The sequence below is a fragment of the Aricia agestis genome, chromosome 2 (genome assembly GCF_905147365.1).
Source record: "Aricia agestis chromosome 2, ilAriAges1.1, whole genome shotgun sequence".
NCBI classification, from domain to species: Eukaryota; Metazoa; Arthropoda; class Insecta; order Lepidoptera; family Lycaenidae; genus Aricia; species Aricia agestis.
Genome location: NC_056407.1, coordinates 3,150,077 through 3,169,287, shown reverse-complemented (window position 1 = coordinate 3,169,287; position 19,211 = coordinate 3,150,077). Strand labels below are relative to the sequence as shown.

The following is a 19,211-nucleotide window of genomic DNA, read 5'->3' as shown; positions in this document are numbered from 1 at the left end:
TACCCACATATGTTTTTGAGGACCTATAGTTTGTTAATCAAGCATCGCAATTGTATGTAAATTAAGTAGTTTTTATTATAATATTAAAATTATTATTATTTTTATGAATAATCAGTAACAAATAAAAATCTACATTGAGCTAATTAAGAGCCTTCTGTTAAAACGCTAGCCCCTCCTACACACACCGCTATCCTCCAATCGTGATAATATAATTCCATTAATCGTGCTCCCGGGCAATGTGCTTTACGCTGCAGCTAACAGTGAACAATATCGCGTAACAACGCCGTTGTTACGCGATATTGTTCATGATATAATGCTGGAACCGTTGTTACAAGGGTTCCAGCATTATATCATGAAAGTAAAGGTCGTAAGTCTGAAAAATGTTTTTGATGATTACTTAAAAATTAAATACAATATGTACTAATATTTCCTTTAGCTATTATTTTATATAGTGTGTGATTGTAGTAGTGCAACTTATTTAATGATAGTAACTCAATAAGTGTAGCAGATATTTGTTGAAAAGCCCAGAAAGATTCATAATTTGGAAAAATATAACTATCGAGTCAAAATAAATGAATCGTGTTTCCCGTTAGCCAAATATCAGATAAATATACCATGATTAAATAAATCTCAATTTCATTTGAGTCAATCGTCTTCCGGGATCGTAATACTTATTAGAAAACACAGCAAAATTTGGCAACCCGTTCTTAATCAATGTTTTAACCTCGTCAGTTAAGCAAACTTTCTAATGTAAGTTGTATATTTTTATATTAATTAGGAGTGTTGGTATTTAATACATAAAAATTAAAATATAATTAATTAATTAAAATTAGACACAATTAAAACTAAAGTCTATAAATACTATTTTATTATTTGAAAATTGAAGTAAAAACAATTGGAAATTTTTAAATGATAATTATTATTTTATTATGTACCGTACATATATATTACCTACGATACGATATACGATATGATTATTACCTACTTCCAATCTTTTAAAAATCATTACACTCATTTCCATACATCATAATTTTACCTTTTCTAGCATTAATTTAATAATACAAAGTTTAACAATTACAAACTACGTTGTCCATATTTTGATGAATTGACTAAAAGTTATTAACAATACTGCAAAAGCCAGATACTTATATCTCCGGACAGGTCAGCGTTCTCCCACCACCGTGTGGGCCGACTACCTATCTTTCATTGCACGTACGCGCGACGCGCGGGGGGCCGGTCGCCGCGCGGCATACGCGGAGCCATCTTGCTAGCGGTCGTTGAATTGCTCGCGTCTCCGCGACATAAATCGCTCATAATTCGCACTAATTAATCATTTATAACAACAATAGACTCTAAATTCAGTGCTAAATCAGTGATAAAAGTGACAACTTTCGTGATTTCAAACATTGTTGACATATTTGGTGTGTGTGTTGTTGTTTTAGGTGTGTGCATTCCGTCTGTCTAGGTGAGTAGTCACCAGTCTTTGTGCGCGACAATTATCATTCTGATCGATTCGGTCCGCGCGGGGGTGTGCAGCCGGCCCGTTTTATATCTTTTGTTGTTTTGTAACGTTGCTAAATCAATAATTTTAGTGGCGGCTAGCGGCCATCACGTTCTTAATTCAAATCTTGACGATACAACGCTAGAAGCCTCGTTTTACAATCTAGTTTCTCATTTCTGTTCAATCTGTATATCAAATGACCGTGCGAATTCTATACCTAACGAGTGTGCTATTCTACTGCCTACTGGTCGTACCGCTTCGGTGAATAATCGTCAGGTAAAGTGAATTAATGTTTCTTTTATGTAGTTTAAAACGATTGCAGTTCGCTTTCGCCGCTGCTATAAATAGAAGGCCAGGTGCTAAACTTATTAACGTGTATTGCAACGTATGATTGTTAAATTTGTACAGAACTGTGTCATGTCCAACAGTTTTTTAGTTATTTTTCTGAAATTAAAATTAAAAAGTATCAAAATCGGTCAATCACTCTTAAATCTAGGTGTAACTGAAGTATGAACTGTCAAAACAAAACAGTAGATTTATTTTTGTTTTAGTAAACAGCGAATTTGTTTGCTTACCGTAGGCCAACCGTAGGCATTACAGCTTACAGTAAACTGTAAAGCTACAGATTAGTTAGTCAAAATGTTGCTTGTGTTAAAATCATAAAGTTAATATACCTACCAGGTATAATAACTTTATGGTTGAAATATCGTTTCCAACAAACTGTACAACTTCACCGACAATAATAATAATTAGCTCTACTACTTAATCCTTATTCACGGGATTATCTCCCGCTCTTGCAAATGCCACGAGTGATGCCACGTAATAACAAGAGTTTCTCAGGTACCTAATCAGTCAACAAACTTAGGATAATGCTGTCATCTTATTACGAATACGAAGTAACTTTCACATGAACAGTACAAAAACAGTAAAATATTATTTACTTCGTTATCTTTCATTCAAGCAAAATATAATATCGAGTTCGTTAACTTGTGAATTGTGATTTACATAACAGTAACGTAAGGATCTACTGTAATGATTATTTCGCCATCGGCGTGTTTTCTATCATGGCGGAGCACATCGGAGCATGAAATTATTTGCTTTCGTATTTCGTTCACGACCGCGCCTCGCGAACGGCTACACAAGTCGGCAGTCGCCTATAGTTATTACCCGGGCACGTGAAATTGGGAGGACGCGCGGTGCGGCCGCCGGTGTCGGCCAATCATCTCAAATTTGTCGCGTAGCTACCACTCGGCAACCACTCGAGTTCATCATTTTTTACTTTCCGGCGTTTGAGACACAGCGGGCATTACCCGCCCGGTTCAAAATGTCGATCCCATGTACTCTCTCTCGTGTGTGTATGACGGTCGTAAATTATGCGGGTTAACTTTTGATGCTGAATCATCGTTAACTCGTATAATTAGTTTAACCGGAGAATTATACATTACCATAGTTATTTAACTGACCGAAGTATGAAACAAAGTAGTTCTTGTTATTATAATTTTATCGACTGAAAGCGTCTTTTGTGAATACTCAAAAGTCAAATCTTATGCTGTTTTTGTAATTATTATCCTAAAGAGTAAAGACTATCTGAGTAGAGTAGATACAGACTCAAGATCTTTCACTTGAAAGTAGCGCAGGCTAGTCTAGACTAGGCAAAGTTTTGCTCTTAAAGGCAGGTTAAACGTACCTAAATAGCTCACCGAAATTACGAAAAGTAACCATGTAGAATCATTTTATATGTATAGAGAGCGTACATTAAGAGAGCAATTTTGATCGTATTTAGGAAACGTTAAGTAAATGGATGTAAATATGTTACTAATTACTATTCTTACCACAAATTATTTAGTCACTGCGCTCGAGACACAGTTAAGTGGACTAATTTATTCGTAACTTTCATGTTTCCAATATTGCAAGGAATAGTCCTAAAGTTTACTTGTTTGTTCATTTGCAGGACGATCATAGTTTCTTCGTCATATCGATGACCGTCAATGTGTCCACAAGCAGGCACCACAGGCCACGTTAAAGGTTTAAAGTTCGTCGTGATGATAATTGGCCAAACTCCTTAGAAACTCGAGCTATATGGGCTCCAGAAATCCCTGTTATCCCAAAGACGTAGTCAATAGTCATGCTCTCTTATGCTGATACCTGATATATTATGAACCTTCGTTTTGATAGCGATTACTCACCAAGAGCCTTTCGAAGCCACTATCTTCCTTTCTCTTATTTTCCCTTCTTTATTACCGTCCCTCCTTTCTTTGAGTGAGCAGTCTGTAAACATTCTCCCTGACTAGCCAGTCAGAACCCTGTACCACAGTCTATAAAACCATACTTGCTAGAGTAGCTAGTTCTGTGCTTGTTTTCAACTACCGAGAACACGATAGCCATACTGTTTAGTGTTTAATATCGTAATTCGTATCAAATGCAACGTTTTTACAGTCCACCAATCTGACGGTGCAACGCTGTGGCAAATCACTCGGGCCTTGTCCTAGATACTACAGTTTACACTAAGGAAAGGCCGATTGTCTATACGTGATCATTGTTTTGCTTAATTAATCACACTTGTTACTTGTAAGTATAAAAGTTTGTGTGTCAATTTCTTACTTTACGCAAAAAATATTGAACGGATTTTGATTGGTATGATAATAGTTAGGTTCTGGACTAAAATGAGCTACTTTTATTTATAGAAACATTTAGGTAACGAGAACTGCAGTAGAGAAGATAAAAGTTAGGGAATGTCAGAAAACTTGAATCTGGCCATTATAAAGGAATGCAGGATTAAAACGTGTATATAGAAAAATGTCTATAAATTCCAATTAAAGATGCTTTGCTCTACAAAATAGATGAACCACAAATAGTTTCTGTAATAAGAAGAATTAGAAGTAACCTCGACATTCCTTAACAAATTAACCTAATTAGCGAAACTATTTACCCAATAACATTCTAAATATAATATTATGTATTTAACGGGCTTTGGCCCATTACACATTCCCACCGCAGCATCTCCTGTGTCGCCACTCGCCGCGCGGGACCAACAGCGGTATGAGGTACCTATTCAACAATGAAAAACCCTTTGACATGATCTTAGGGAGTCCGTTCGTAATACACTCTGAAACAACGATATCAAAATACGTTCTAATTCTATGCTCTGAAAAATTTAAATCTAAAAAACTTTTAGATTGTTGAATAGCATCTCCTACTTAGCTACGGCGAATTAACACAACATTCTCCTAAAAACAGATATTTTAATGTCGAGCCATCACTTTGAACTACAAAACGATGAAGGAATATCTTTCGCTCACTGTACTACTAAATACAAGCTAACTTAGCCTTTATTACGAGCACATTTTGATTAAAATGGCCCGAACGTCATCCGTGGAATGTCTCATTTTGTTAGCGGTTCGGAGAAGTTGTAAATTGCTTTTTGTTTAGCATGCCTTCGCCTTTGGTGAAATGGCTTCAAGGTACCATCGGAATCATTAAAATTTCACTCAAAACCTGCTGAGTTTGTCTGGATGGCTATTGATCATTTGTAGTCATATTGCCTTTGGGCTACAGCTCTAAATCGTTTTAAATATTTAGTAATCTGCATCTAAATGTTAACCATTTATATCGCTGAAATTGGTATTGAGCCAGCGCACAGTGTTTTTTTCGACCCAAAAAACGGACATCGTGTTTTTATTAATTGATTCGAATGAGTATTTAATAACGAATCCCCGAGTAAAACACTCAGGTGTCTCGCTTGAATAGTTTTTGAATTATCTCAAAAAGAAAATCCCAATCCCACGTCCATAAAAAAGTGAAAAGTTATAATAGTTCGAAATTCGTAAAGATTAGACAAAAACATGCTAAATAATATTTGTAGGACATAATTTTTTTTTATTATGAACCCTTTTTCAGTCAGCTATATCTTATGAGGGCCATGAAAACAAAGAAAATCGATTTTCAGTTTTTAATTTTTTCTGACTAAACTAAGGCGATGTTGCAAGCTCATGATGCTTTAAGAGAAAGCTAATCATCAACACTAACACTGGCAAAAATACCAAATCCCTAACGCGTGGAACTTTTGAGTTCTATAGCTTTGAAAAATCCGGGATTGGCGGGATTCGTGGACGTCGATTTTCATATTTCGCCGAGTGAGTGAGTTTACCGGAAGCCCAATCCCCTAGACTTTTCCCTTCCCTACCCTCCCCTATTACCCTATTCCCTCTTAAAAAGTCGGCAACGCATATATGCAGCTCCTCTGATGCTGCGAGTGTCCATGGGCGATGGAAGTTGCTTTCCATGAGTTGACCCGTTTGCTCGTATATACTACAGTAAGATTATTGATAACTGTACATGTTGCAACAGTAAAAGCTGCTATTTTCTTTCCCGAAACTCAAAGTACTTAGTAAATTCCATCCAAATCGTTAAAATATGGTTTAAGCGTGAAGAGGTGACAGACAGACAAAATATACTTTTACAGTTGAAAAATATTAGAATAGTCTGAATAAGGAGTATAGACAAAACACCGCCATGGTGGGGAGACTAAAATTTTAAATAAAATAACTTCGTTTATTTGAAGCTAAAAAGACTGGTTTTATTGTATTTTTCTAAAGTTAATCGCCTATGCTATGTGACATGAAGTGTATTTTTATGTTCATTAGTAACAAGATTCTAATCAACTAAAGAAAATTTTTAAAGATTGTCTTACGATTATTTTTGATTTTGACATATTATTTTGCATTAACACATCATCATATAAAATTTAGGGCATGTTACATGTTTGTTTATGCTGATGAAATCGAAGACCGTTTTCAGTGCGATGTCGTCATCTCTATTAAAGTCCAGTTTGACGAAGTGGAACCTAATTGTAATGCTATACAGATAAGCGTTAGTGACTATCAGTCATTCCCTTATCTCTTAAACCATGATCCAATCATAAAGGATAAAGCTAAAGTGACAAAAATTATCTTACGACTTATGAGTCAACACGTTTTAGTTGCAAACAAGGCATACGGCATACTATAAGGCTGTTTAGGCATTTAGCTTGTAGGTTTTAGAAACTTATATTTAAAACGATGTAGATCTAGGTCTTGTTACTAAAAACGTGCATTTTGGAATGGAGTTTTGAATTTTTTGACGTGGGAGAGCCATGCTTAGGCACGAATGGGCCGGCTCGACAGGAGAAATACCACAGGCTCACAGAAAACCGGCGTGAAACAGCGCTTGCGCTGTATTTCGCCGAGTGAGTGAGTTTACCGGAGCCCAATCCCCTACCCTTTTCCCTTCCCTACCCTCCCCTATTACCCTATTCCCTCTTAAGAAGTCGGCAACGCATATATGCAGCTCCTCTGATGCTGCGAGTGTCCATGGGCGATGGAAGTTGCTTTCCATGAGTTGACCCGTTTGCTCGTTTGCCCCCTTATTTCATTTTAAAAAATGTAATTAAAGTATATAAACACGAGGTAGCACAATATATGTGTATAAAAGACCGGATAAAGGGAACAGATACCTGGATGTTGATTCTGTGTTGAATGGCGGACTTAAAGCTACGGGTGCTTTTAATGTCGCTTTAACGTTTTGACACAAAAACCCTCGCCCGCTGGCCACAGATTAAAAATAAAAGTTGCACAGACTTATTACCTGCTTGACCCTAGTGGACATTTGGACTTGGACTCAAATAAGATGATCTCATAATTCAGCCTATTCGACTTAAACTTGCACTAGGACAAGAACGTATATTCCTGTAATATTTTGGTTACAATAGACAGAAAACAAATAAGGTACTTATTACCAATAAATTAACGGTTTTCCACAATCATAGGTTTTCCAGGGTTAAGACCTAGAGCTGGTTCGTATTTGCTTTTCCATAATGGAAATACTTGCTGTCGTGGAATCAATAACTACATATATAATATTAATATTATAGAGGTACTAGCTGTCCCGGCAGACGTTGTTTTGCTATATAAAGCAATATTATATTATTTCGCCCATATTATTTTATTGAAGTGACTAAATAACTACGGCACCATGGCAACGTCTATCGCTATCCCGTCGCACAAACAATGGTCGCCGTCAGTCTCGAGTTGTAACTTGTAATAATTTACTATTATTTATTCAACAAAATATTATGCACTTATCAATATAAAAAGTAGCCAGTAGCCGATTCTCAGACCTACTGAATAAGCATACAAAATTTTCGTAAAATCAGTAAAACCGTTTCGGAGGAGTACGGTAACTAACATTGTAACACGAGAATTTTATGTATTATCATTTATCCCCCTTACTAATAAACGTTGTATAAGCTTTGAATAGTTAAAGTAGAAGTTTGAATAGTTAAGGTATACGGTGTTTTGTTCCTGTCACACAAGTGACATTTTTAATTGGAATTGAAGAAGACAAAACACTGTATAACTATTCAAAGCTTATACAGCGTTTATTAGTAAGGGAGAATGTTTATTAAAATTATTTATAATTTATAGAATTTTTTCTCGTTTAAAGTAAAATACTTTACATAAAATATCATAAACATTTCTAGGAAGTTTTAAATTTGAAGGATAAGCTGCACTCACTCCATCATACTCGTCATTTTAAATTTCAATACATACAATTGTCACTTAGGACCTGGTTCACCACTTTCAGATAAGTGCTGGATAGGCTAGTGAAGCTAATGGAGTATGGAGAATCTGTCAAATAAGTTGTGGATAGCCTATCCGGCTCTTTATCAGGAACAGACCCTAAACATGTGGACAATAATGGTTTAGAGAATCGACTTTAGATATTAATTTCCAAGTAGTTCTTGGCGATACGCTCGCTGAGTCTAACCTCTAAGATGCCCTTGAGGATGATTTGCAGCCGGCTAAATTACCATGTTTTGTTGTTACACCGGTTCATCATTAGTTAATTATTTAATTACCTAACTAAACTACCAAAATTATGAAACTTGCCACAAGTATTCTTAAACATGGGTTCTGTAGTTGAGTTGAGCAAAACCTTTACTTTTTGTATTCAGTATTCCTCGAGAATGCTATTTTTATGGGTTGAAAAGTAGCCTATTTGTTAATAAAACCATTACATACCAAATTTGATGCTCATTCGTATGAGAATAAATATTAATTTGAATTAATTAAATTTTTTTTAATACTTTCCTTTCCAAGTATCTCGAAAGTTGAAAGACTACATATTTTAATCTCTTTAGGGTGCTTTTGTATAAAACAACGTATAGCATTGACTAATATGTAGTGCTTTAAACGTAATCAATACTATAAATCTTAGAATTAGCAATTTTTTCATATCTTTTTTTAATAAAAAGTACCGAAGTCCGCTCTACCTCGAGTGGGATCAAGCGCCACTTAAAAGTAGAAACTGGAAATCAAGTTTAAGTTAAAACGTATTAGTGACAACTTCGGTCATGTCCGAATCGAGCGAGTTCATTGACCCTCGTCATGAATAATTTTACTTATAACGTTTTGTTTTATGTTATTTAGTTTAAAGTTACACGAATTAAAATGTTCCTTTTCCCATTTATTGTATTTTTGGTCGCTTTCCCATGGTTTTTGAAAACATATTAATTGTTGGTTGGTCTTGAATCTACACCCAGAGCGTCAGGTCACATCGTACCGAGAGTCGAGACGCGGCACTATTTTTTTCTTAAATATGGAGACTCAAGATTAACATTCTAAAAATATTATCTAAATAAATTATAGAACAGACACATTTCCATAAATTAAAACAGTGTAAAGTAAAATACCCCTATTTGCCAGCATTAAAAAAAAGCCCCCATAATAAAATATACATATATTTTGCAGCCTATTGCTATTCATAATATTCAAGTTACAGTCTTTGTCCATCATGTTATTTTTCCAAAATGCAAGAGAAGGACAAGCAGACCTAGTTATATGTAACACGTTGCGTTAACATTTTTATAAAGGAATAGATTTATAAAGCTGTTTCTAAGTAAGAAGTTTTTTAATACATTGCAAGTACATATATAAGTAGTAGCATAGTGATGTAAAAAAGTGTGTATGTATACACACTTTTGTACACTTTATCTATACCTAGATAAAAGGTTTTCTCAGTGAAACGTCTGAGCGCAGAATTTAGGTCAGAACTTGAACGTATATGCCAAGATTCTCGTCGCATTATGCTATGTACTTTACGTCTTTGTTACTACAGTGCTAGTCAGTTATGTATGGAAATTGTAGGTACAGTGAAAATAAATATACATACTTACTATGTTACATATTGCACATTAAAGGTAAGAACCCTAAAACCTGTTCATGATTATTGATTAATTATTGTCTATTGACTATACTACAGTCTACAGTGCTCTACTATTTTTATAGATATAACTATGTCTGGTCTCTGATATAACATAATAATATTATGAATTTACAGACTTTATTTATGTTTTCAATTTTTATACTCTACAGTCTACAGTCTATACTCTTACTATACATATGTACATACTGTCATCCTTACGGCTTACCTACTATTAAAAGTGTATAATATGTACATTGTACACGGTATTTACTTCAGGCATTGTAACAATTTAAGCAGAAATTGTGTATGTGATCGTAAATCAGTAACTATTTTGAATTTTGATCATTATGAATGGACGTCGCGATGCTGATGATTGCGTATGATATTATGAGTTATTGCAAGACATATTATATAATGTGGGTTTGGATCTATGCCAGTACCGCCAGTTCGGCAGAGACAGCAAGTTTGCTGCAGAGAATACTTACAAGAGTAAAGTTTCTGGAGGAACAAAATTATGATTCGCAATTGGTAGTTTATTAATGTTACATTGTTAAATTGACCCTATTTTCATCTAGAAAAATCATCCAAAAGCGAGTTGGACACACATTTTACCACTTTGGTAGAGTCTCTCTCGCAAACTATTCAGGTTAGAAAAAAATTATATTAGAAACCTCAATATGATTTTTAAGACCTATCCAAAGATATCCCACACGCATAGGTTAGATGATTTTTTTTGTTTCAGTTGTACCTATGAGGATCCCTAAAATTTTTAATAATTTTTCCATTTTTGTATCAAAATCTTAATGCGGTTCACAGACTACATCTACTTATTTAATTTAATATGATTTTAAGACCTATCCAAAGATATCCCACACGCATAGGTTAGATGATTTTTTTTGTTTCAGTTGTACCTATGAGGATCCCTAAAATTTTTAATAATTTTTCCATTTTTGTATCAAAATCTTAATGCGGTTCACAGACTACATCTACTTATCAAGTTTCAATAGTATAATAATAATAATAGGAGATTTAGGTTGTTTTGAATCGCGTTTTTTGGCACAATTTGCTTTTCTTTTTTTTTTCTTTTTTCTCGAATTGGATAGAATTTTACCTACTGTCGTTTTCTTTTTATGAATTACAGCTCCAAGTTGCCGAAATTAACAGCAATTCTTTGCGCATTTTCTCTATATTTTGCCGAGTTACATATTTTTTTACTCAACTATTTCATATTAAAGTGGTAAAAAGTAATTCCAACATTGTATAGACGACTTTCTCAACAGTACATTGTATTTTTTTCATACCGTTAAGACGTCAATACAATTCATAAACAGGTGATATTCTAAACCTTTTACAGCAAAAATCACAAAACTGTCGCGGGTTTGAGTTGGATTATTTAAAAATACTTAAAAAAAAAAAAAAAAAATCTAGCTTCAACATTAGATTATAATTGAAATGATCTTACATGTTGTGCATTAAAACTTATAGAAATACTGTATTTTAACTGTTAAATCACGTCTGTTAAATCAGCGAAATCGGCAAAATTTCGTATACGGACTCTTAAATAGTTTCGGAGAAAAGTGGCTATGACATACGGAGTACGGACGGTTAGACAGATAGACATGACGAATCTATAAGGGTTCCGTTTTTTGCCATTTGGCTACGGAACCCTAAAAAGGGGGTGAGGTTTGACTTGTCGCTGTCTGTGTGTTTGTCTCATAAGACATAACTCCCAAATCCAATTCTCATATTACATAATATTTTGATTTTGGAGTTATGAAACAGACGGTGGGAGGCAGTTTGTGAATTTTTAAACAAAACATTAGGCTAGACTCTTTTTTTTAACGGGCAAAAGGCCCACCAGTCCCACCACACATTCCCACCACTGCAACTCCTGTGTCGCCAGGATCAACAGTGGCAACTAACCACGAAAACCCTTTGATATGATCTCAGGGATGCCCGAGGGACAAGCTAAATCTGTCTTGGGACCCGCAACGAAATTAATCAGAAGAAAGGTAGGAGGAGTAGGAGATATCCGTGGGAGAGCCATGCTTTGGCACGAATGGGCCGGCTCGACCAGAGAAATACCACGTTCTCACAGAAAACCGGCGTGAAACAGCGCTTGCGCTGTGTTTCGCCGAGTGAGTGAGTTTACCGGAGGCCCAATTCCCTTCCCTACCCTCCCTATTCCCTTCCATTTCCATCCCTAACCTCCCCTATTACCCTATTCCCTTTCTTTTTTCTTTTATTCTTAAAAGGCCGGCAACGCACCTGCAGCTATTCTGATGCTGCGAGTGTCCATGGGCGACGGAAGTTGCTTTCCATCAGGTGACCCGTTTGCTCGTTTGCCCCCTTATTTCATTAAAAAAAAACCAATTAGGCTAGACTCTTGTCTAGTCTACTGAATTGTTTTAAAGCTGACATTCGCTTGTTCAAAATATCAGCTCGCTAACCATTTAAATACGTACCAACATAAATAGTTTTGTTTATTAGATTTTATTTACTGTGTTTTGGAGCAGACAACATTTATGCTCATTTCCTCGTTTCGATCCGATCGAAATTCAATTACAATTGGAGTTAGACTGTTGGAAACTGTAGTCTGTACCTACAGTCTACACGTCGGTGAAACGTGATGGCGTCGGAATCAATGCTGTATCGATTCAGCGAAACACTATGTAAGATAATAACAGCACTAGCCAGTGACGCGTTTTCTGCATATTTTATTTGCATGGCATGAAGCTACAAGGTTATATACCTATGATAGGAATTAGGAAACAAAGGCAACTATTATCTACAAGCCGCATATCTTATTCTTATGTAGAGTATGGGAATTCGTCAGGCGTGGATATTGCAGCATCTCTACTTCGGCCGTTGATGAATGCGATTTGTCCATGATTGCGATATAGCGGCAAGTAATATTATGAATTATGATATTATAGCAGCCTGCCTTAGAGGCTGCTATAATATCATAATTGATAATTCATAATATTACTAGGGCAGGGCTATACTTTATCGAAAAACCAACGCGAACGGCGCAACCGGTCGTCGCTACCAACAAAACTTAAAGAGATAGACAACAATTACCTTATTAACTCTAGATATATTATATAGAGCTTTAGATATTTTGTTGGTAGCGGCGTCTGGGTACGCCACCATGCTGTTCCAGTGAAAAAAATATGTGTGGCACTCAGGGACTGCCGCTAAAAAATGCTAATGAAATTTATATTTCATTAGCATTTTTATCAACTTATGCAATTATTATAATTCGCATAGGTCTAGTCGCACGCACCAAAATACCGTACTGAAGTCTGTCGAACCGAAACAACGAGTTGCTGCACGACAACGCCGCCCGCACCGACCGTCACAGCTGCAGCAATGCGGCAAAGCCGCACCGTTGTGCATGTCGGAGTGGGGGTGTTAGGTTTATTTTCGTTACTGAATTTCTTGATTCGGTCGCCGCGCTCAAAGCCCGCGATAAAAGATTATTAGCACAGCTCCAGATGAGGTTTACCGTTTAGGGCCAACTATACAGATATGTAAGTATACATTTTTGACGTGGGAGAGCCATGCTTCGGCACGAATGGGCCGGCTCGACCGGAGAAATACCACGGGCTCACAGAAAACCGGCGTGAAACAGCGCTTGCGCTGTGTTTCGCCGAGTGAGTGAGTTTACCGGAGGATAATCAGAGGAGCCATCCCCTACCCTTTTCCCCTCCCTACCCTCCCCTATTACCCCATTCCCTCTTAAAAGGCCGGCAACGCACCTGCAGCTCTTCAGATGTTGCGCGTGTCCATGAGCGACGGAAGTTGCTTTCCATCAGGTGACCCGTTTGCTCGTTTGCCCCTTATTTCATATTAAAAAAAACTAGTTTCTAATCTCTCTTTCGCATGTCAATGTAAATGCTACAATGTTGTTTTTCGATCGCCCCATTTATAAACCATGGTGGTTTTTTTTTCTTTCATTCAAAATGGCACCTAACCTCACTAAATAAGTCAACGTGCCATCGATCTAAATGATCTTAATATGATTCATACGTGATAACAAGATAAAATTATAACCATCTGAACACTGAGTCAGCCTCAGTTATTTCAAGTTGACCTCAAAAGCTCGTGTATGATCAATGTTTCTCTACATCTGTAAAAGGCTTGAGGTAGATCTTTCTACTCAGTTCTTTAATACGAGTAGGTTTCTTTTAATCTTTAATAGATTATGGTGTTGCAAAAAAAAATATTGTGTTTATTCTTGCAAAGTTGCAAATTGTTTTCTTGTATTTTGTCTTGTATTTTTGTCTTTGGCAGTTAGTTACATATTATGATTTTTAGTAAATTTCTATCAAGCCCCAAGCGGCAGCCGCCTGCCAGCATAACAATTGAAAATCTACTGTGTCTGCGTTACCCACGATGGACGGATTAAAATAGATTCAAAAACAGCTCTAGCATAGTACAGTTCAAAGAAGTTGGTCATACACGAGTCGTCTCCATCCACGAGCTCCTCGCAATAAAAATTATATGTAAGTACAAGGTTCCATATTAAAAGGTTTTTCAACCATTCATGGAACAATTTAGACTGCGAACACGCCATATGGATTGATTGACGGCTAGTATACAGCCAGTTATATAACCTGTTATTTGTCATTAATCAATTTATCGATGTCATAGTTAACACTTTCTGTGGTAATAACCATATTGATCAGTTTGTAGTAAGTAGTAACACTGGTACATTTATTATTTACGTCATGTGTCGTAGACTCCGTTACAGTTAGCCTGCAGCCTTGTGTAAAAGACCTTTAGCATGAACTATACAGTCTACAGACTTGAGACTATTAATTACAGTATCGTTAGTCGTTACTCTACTATACTTAGGTCCACCAGGACACCAGTCTAGGTCAAAGTTATGTAGACTTAAGAGTGTCTGTCTGTCTATCTATCTGTTACCTAGTCACGCCCAAACCGCTAAAGGTCACAGCACACATGTCAACTCGGAAAGGGATCGGCACCGTATCGCCTCGAGCCGCTCAAAATATTGTTTGTATGAAACTGTCTACTGCAACGCACACTAAGCGGAACCGTAACGTAATCGCCTCGCCTCGGAACAGGCTCCGAACCGTCACAAAACTGGCAACTTCTCGTCCTCTGGATTATAACAAATAATATGCAATCGCATTTTTATTGTAAAAGGATTAATTTGAAGCGCGGACCATTTTATCTGGTCATTCCATCTCTGTCCGACCGTACGTATGCGAAAAGGGCAGCAGATGTGATTCATGAGTGCCTTTAATCTGATGGATGTGAAATTACCCCATGTAGGTTTTATTGTTGCGAACGATCAGGTATGCCTTATCACCGTGCAATAAGCACCATTTTATTGCGACTAATGGACACGGTAAAATAAACTTTATTACCGTTGATTAGGGTGTAATTTCGTTAATGAGTTTGTAAACGGTATCTGGTACACTCAACGCTGAATGATCTTATTCAACTAACGAAGAATTTTATAATTAGGAATATTAGAAACACAATAAGGCTGAGTATACAGTATACTCTACCATTTATGGCATACAAGCAATAAGAGCCTTTAGCGACGAGACCTTCCGAAGGTATTTCTCATAATTTATACCCGTCGCGATAAAGATCACATTCGCGCGTATGCCATCGCTCGTACTGGCGAGCGGAAAAGTGTAAACGCATACAATTTTGAATTGTGGTTTATGTACCGAAGACACGTATTAAAATTGAATGTATTTTATTTTGTCGTCTAACAATTACAGCGTGGACCCCACAAATGACAACCCCTAATTCAGTCCAGGGGCGACACAAAGCGATCAATCAAAGTATTCGCACCCTCGTGCCGCGGAATAATATGTGCTGTTCAATTTATATACTCAGACTTGCCAAGCAAATAAGATCAGCTATATTGTTTTATTAGTCCAAGTTTCAAACAAATATGTCAAACATTAGAACGTTGGAAGCTACGAATAATAAAAACTATAGGTTGGAAGACTTAAAATGTCTTGCTTCAAGCAAGAGTTGCCATATTCCTTGAAAAAATCACAATTGTTTGGTTTTATACGGACAAACTTTAACTTTTAAGACGTGCTTCGTCGCTTAATAAGTGACGAATAGTTTATTCGGAAGTTTTTTAGCTTGTTACACTGTGCGGTTGACAAAACTTCCAGATTCACTAGGTAATTGTGAAACGGGAATCAGGGCCCGTGCCACGAAACGGTTTTGAGACTCAAACAATCGTACTGAGAATGTTGCGTCCTACTCTTAACAAACGTGAAATGACGTTGTTAGAGCAGGACGCGGCATTCTCGTCCGATTCTTTGAGTCTCAAAACGGTTTCGTAGTAGGCCCACAGAACCATAGGTCTTCTAACTATTAAAACCACAAACAACTACGGTTCTAAAGTTTTTTTACCATCATAAGCCTCCGTTCTGAAAGCAGTAAAAATTGTCCGTGCTTGCAAGTTGCAACATAATTCGCGTTGCAACACCGTTGTTATAGCGCCCCCATATTAGTGATACTCAGGTATCGCGAATTCCAAGAAGTCGTTACTTATTCACAACACGCGATGAAACCGTGTTTTTCCAAATCAATGGCGCTAATTTTGGATTAAAAAGCATACCACGGATGGCGTTAGTTTCGGATTTTTCAATACAATGCTGGTTATGTAAATATGCCTTGTCTTTCATTACTACGAAAAAATGAAGTTGTTTAGCGATTAAGTTAAAGAGGCATTGGTAAAATTTGCACTATTATTAGTATTCAAAGAATCCACACGGTCGTATTCTACACTGCTTTAAGTTAGGTCCCGTTTAATCAAAGGATGACTCTAGCTACCACTGGCAAGTTGCTCTACTATCTGATGATATTTTATACAGAGGCTTACTTACCTGTGTGTATACAGACTTGATATACTATACGTATGAATGTTGGAATAAAGCGGAGGGTATTAAATGTAATGCCTAATGGAAACCCTATCTCCACGCTCCACTCCCGAGTCCCGGCTCGAATTCGTCAATCTGTCAAAATGCAGCTGTCCCATATTGTGTTTGGTACGAGCCCTTTTGGTTTTTTATCTGTTGCATGCGGTATAATGCTCGCGCTTGCCGAAATTTAAAAAAAAACTATAACACTTTGTAAGTTGTATAACCTTGTTGGGAAGTTTCAGAATAGTTGTTTTGGATTTGATCCAATTAGGTGGTTTTAACTGTTTTTTCAAACGATATGGAATTCAGAATGCTTTTTTATCTACATCCATCGGCTCTCTTCGGCGTTTCTATCATAAGCTTTTTGGAGCAATTCAAAGTTTTGCGGTATTAGACAGCTAGCTGAACTGTCTTCTACCTATCCGCTGGTGCCTTAAGGGTGCCTTCACATTAAGTCACTAGTAGTGCGTCATCAGCGCGACCCCTATACTAAAAAGAGTATCCGGCTGTCGCTCTGCTCCTCTGCTCTTTATAGGAAGTATTGAAGTTTTGCGCTGCTGCCGCAGCATTGGTGACGTGAAGGCAATCTTATGGGACTCGAGTCCCTTACACAATCTATGTAATTTGTTGCTCATATTTGATCGTCTTGTAGGAGTTATAGGATGTTCTCTACCTTTTGAGACTAACCAAATTATGAGAATAACAAATGGTTATCAAACTGTTACTGTCTATCAACTGGAAACAGAAAAAACTATAGCCATTCAATTTCACTTGAAGCGTTGAATCTAGAGCGTCAAAACGATTTCGAAACTTTAAAAGCTATTCCTATCAACTTTTGGAACAATTCAAAGTTTTGCATATCTGGGTCTATTAACCTAACAATGGTTTTAAGTCACTCGACTCATCTTTGATGTCTTGTAGGATATCCTCCTACTTTTGAGACTGATCAAAACCTGAGTTTGTCCTTTTGAGCCTTTAAACTTATATATAAGACAACAGTAAAAGCTTTAATCATTCATTTTCACTCGAAGCGAACGTAGCGCGGCGTCGTTTTATCACTGGACCCTGGCGCGGGCCGCGGGGATCAATACTGCGATCTAACGGAGAGTTTAACTAACTTTTAATTGGCAGGGGCTCCGTTTAATCCTCTCGCTTCGTGTCTTTCGGATTCGTGTGTTCATTTTTCAATTCTAATTCACGGACTGGATGGAACATCATCATTATTATCATCGATATGAATTCATACTGATGTCATAAATTTCCAAAGTGTATCTGATAGACTTTTTTGTTACTTTTTCATTTCCTGATTGGTTCAGCTGATTTTGATAAATTTGGAACGCATACGCGTTTTTATTTCGGCAAAATGTATGCTTCTTGCAAAAGAAGTTGCGGGTAACTTGTAATAAAATCACCAAATCCTTGTGTACGATGTAAGATGTTGCATTTGAAATGTTTTTAAAGAGAGTCGCTTTTATGATTGTACATTGAGCAGTTTCGTAAAGCAATTAGGGATTCTGGCAATCGTGCACGCCACTCAGCGTATCCAGTTCTCTACTTATAACTATCGTCCAACTATTGTCATCAAAACGCTCTTAGAGCAGCGCCTTTTAAGTTTATAGCGCCAGTTCTTTGTCTACCTTAATATTATCCCTTGTATCGGCTCTCGGTTCTTACACGAGTTCAAAGTTATAAGTGTCCGGTGAGCGTAGGTGTGGCGCCAGTTTATACCTATTATGTACACACATTAATCTGCACACAACATTACATCTGACTGCCAAGAAAGTGCGCGGTCTCGCTCGGCCGGTGCGCGCGGGAGAGGGACAGCAAGAGAAAGGCCGGAATCAATACGATGGCCGATGTTTTATTTTGTTGGGACATCTCTGTACGGTGTTGTGTGTGTGACGGGTATGGGAAACTGGATTGCGAGTACACTCGGCCGCACAAGTGTTTTGATGTGATTATTCATGAATTATTTCAAATTGTATCCAGATTCCGGACTATCGATGGCACAGTAAATAACGCCATAACTATTAAAAATATTATGGGCGTTTCACCACGTTGACTTATTCTTTAATTTCCAAGTTGTTGTATTTATACCATCAAAATTTTATTGATAAATGCAAAGGTTCATAATATTTTGAAACAAGTTATACCTAGTTATATTTTTATTATTACAATTTTGTTACGACTTACAAGTAACAAGTTATGACTTATGAAGTTATGAATCATTTTCAAGACCTTGGCTGTTTGTAATTTTGCCCTTTTGGTACATGACTTCTTGGTTCTTTATAAGTACCGGTTAGTGGTTAATAGCTGTACTTAATAATAGTAGATTGTATTTCCCGAACAACAATAATAATGTCTTGATTATTTAAACATTATTATTTTTTATTGTTGTAAGTTAGAGACTAGGGTACATAAATTAACACTTTTTTGAATATACTTAGGTAGTAGGTAACTAGTGATTTACTTTCTTCTCAAACGACGAAATTTTATGCAAAACGCCAAGTAATAACTTATTATTATTATTACTTACGATT

At 36.7% G+C, this 19,211-nt stretch overlaps 1 protein-coding gene across 14 annotated transcripts in view; it reads left to right on the top strand.

The window, feature by feature from the left end:
* Positions 1–1,230: 1,230 nt before the first annotated feature.
* LOC121739961 (bromodomain adjacent to zinc finger domain protein 2B-like) overlaps positions 1,231–19,211 on the top strand; it is an 80,532-nt gene continuing 62,551 nt past the window's right edge. For 12 of the 14 annotated variants that reach the window (XM_042132617.1, XM_042132610.1, XM_042132616.1 and 9 more), the window contains exon 1: positions 1,231–1,465. The gene's annotated coding sequence lies outside the window, so the exon portion shown is untranslated. The other 2 variants (XM_042132618.1, XM_042132605.1) reach the window with 2 other exon arrangements.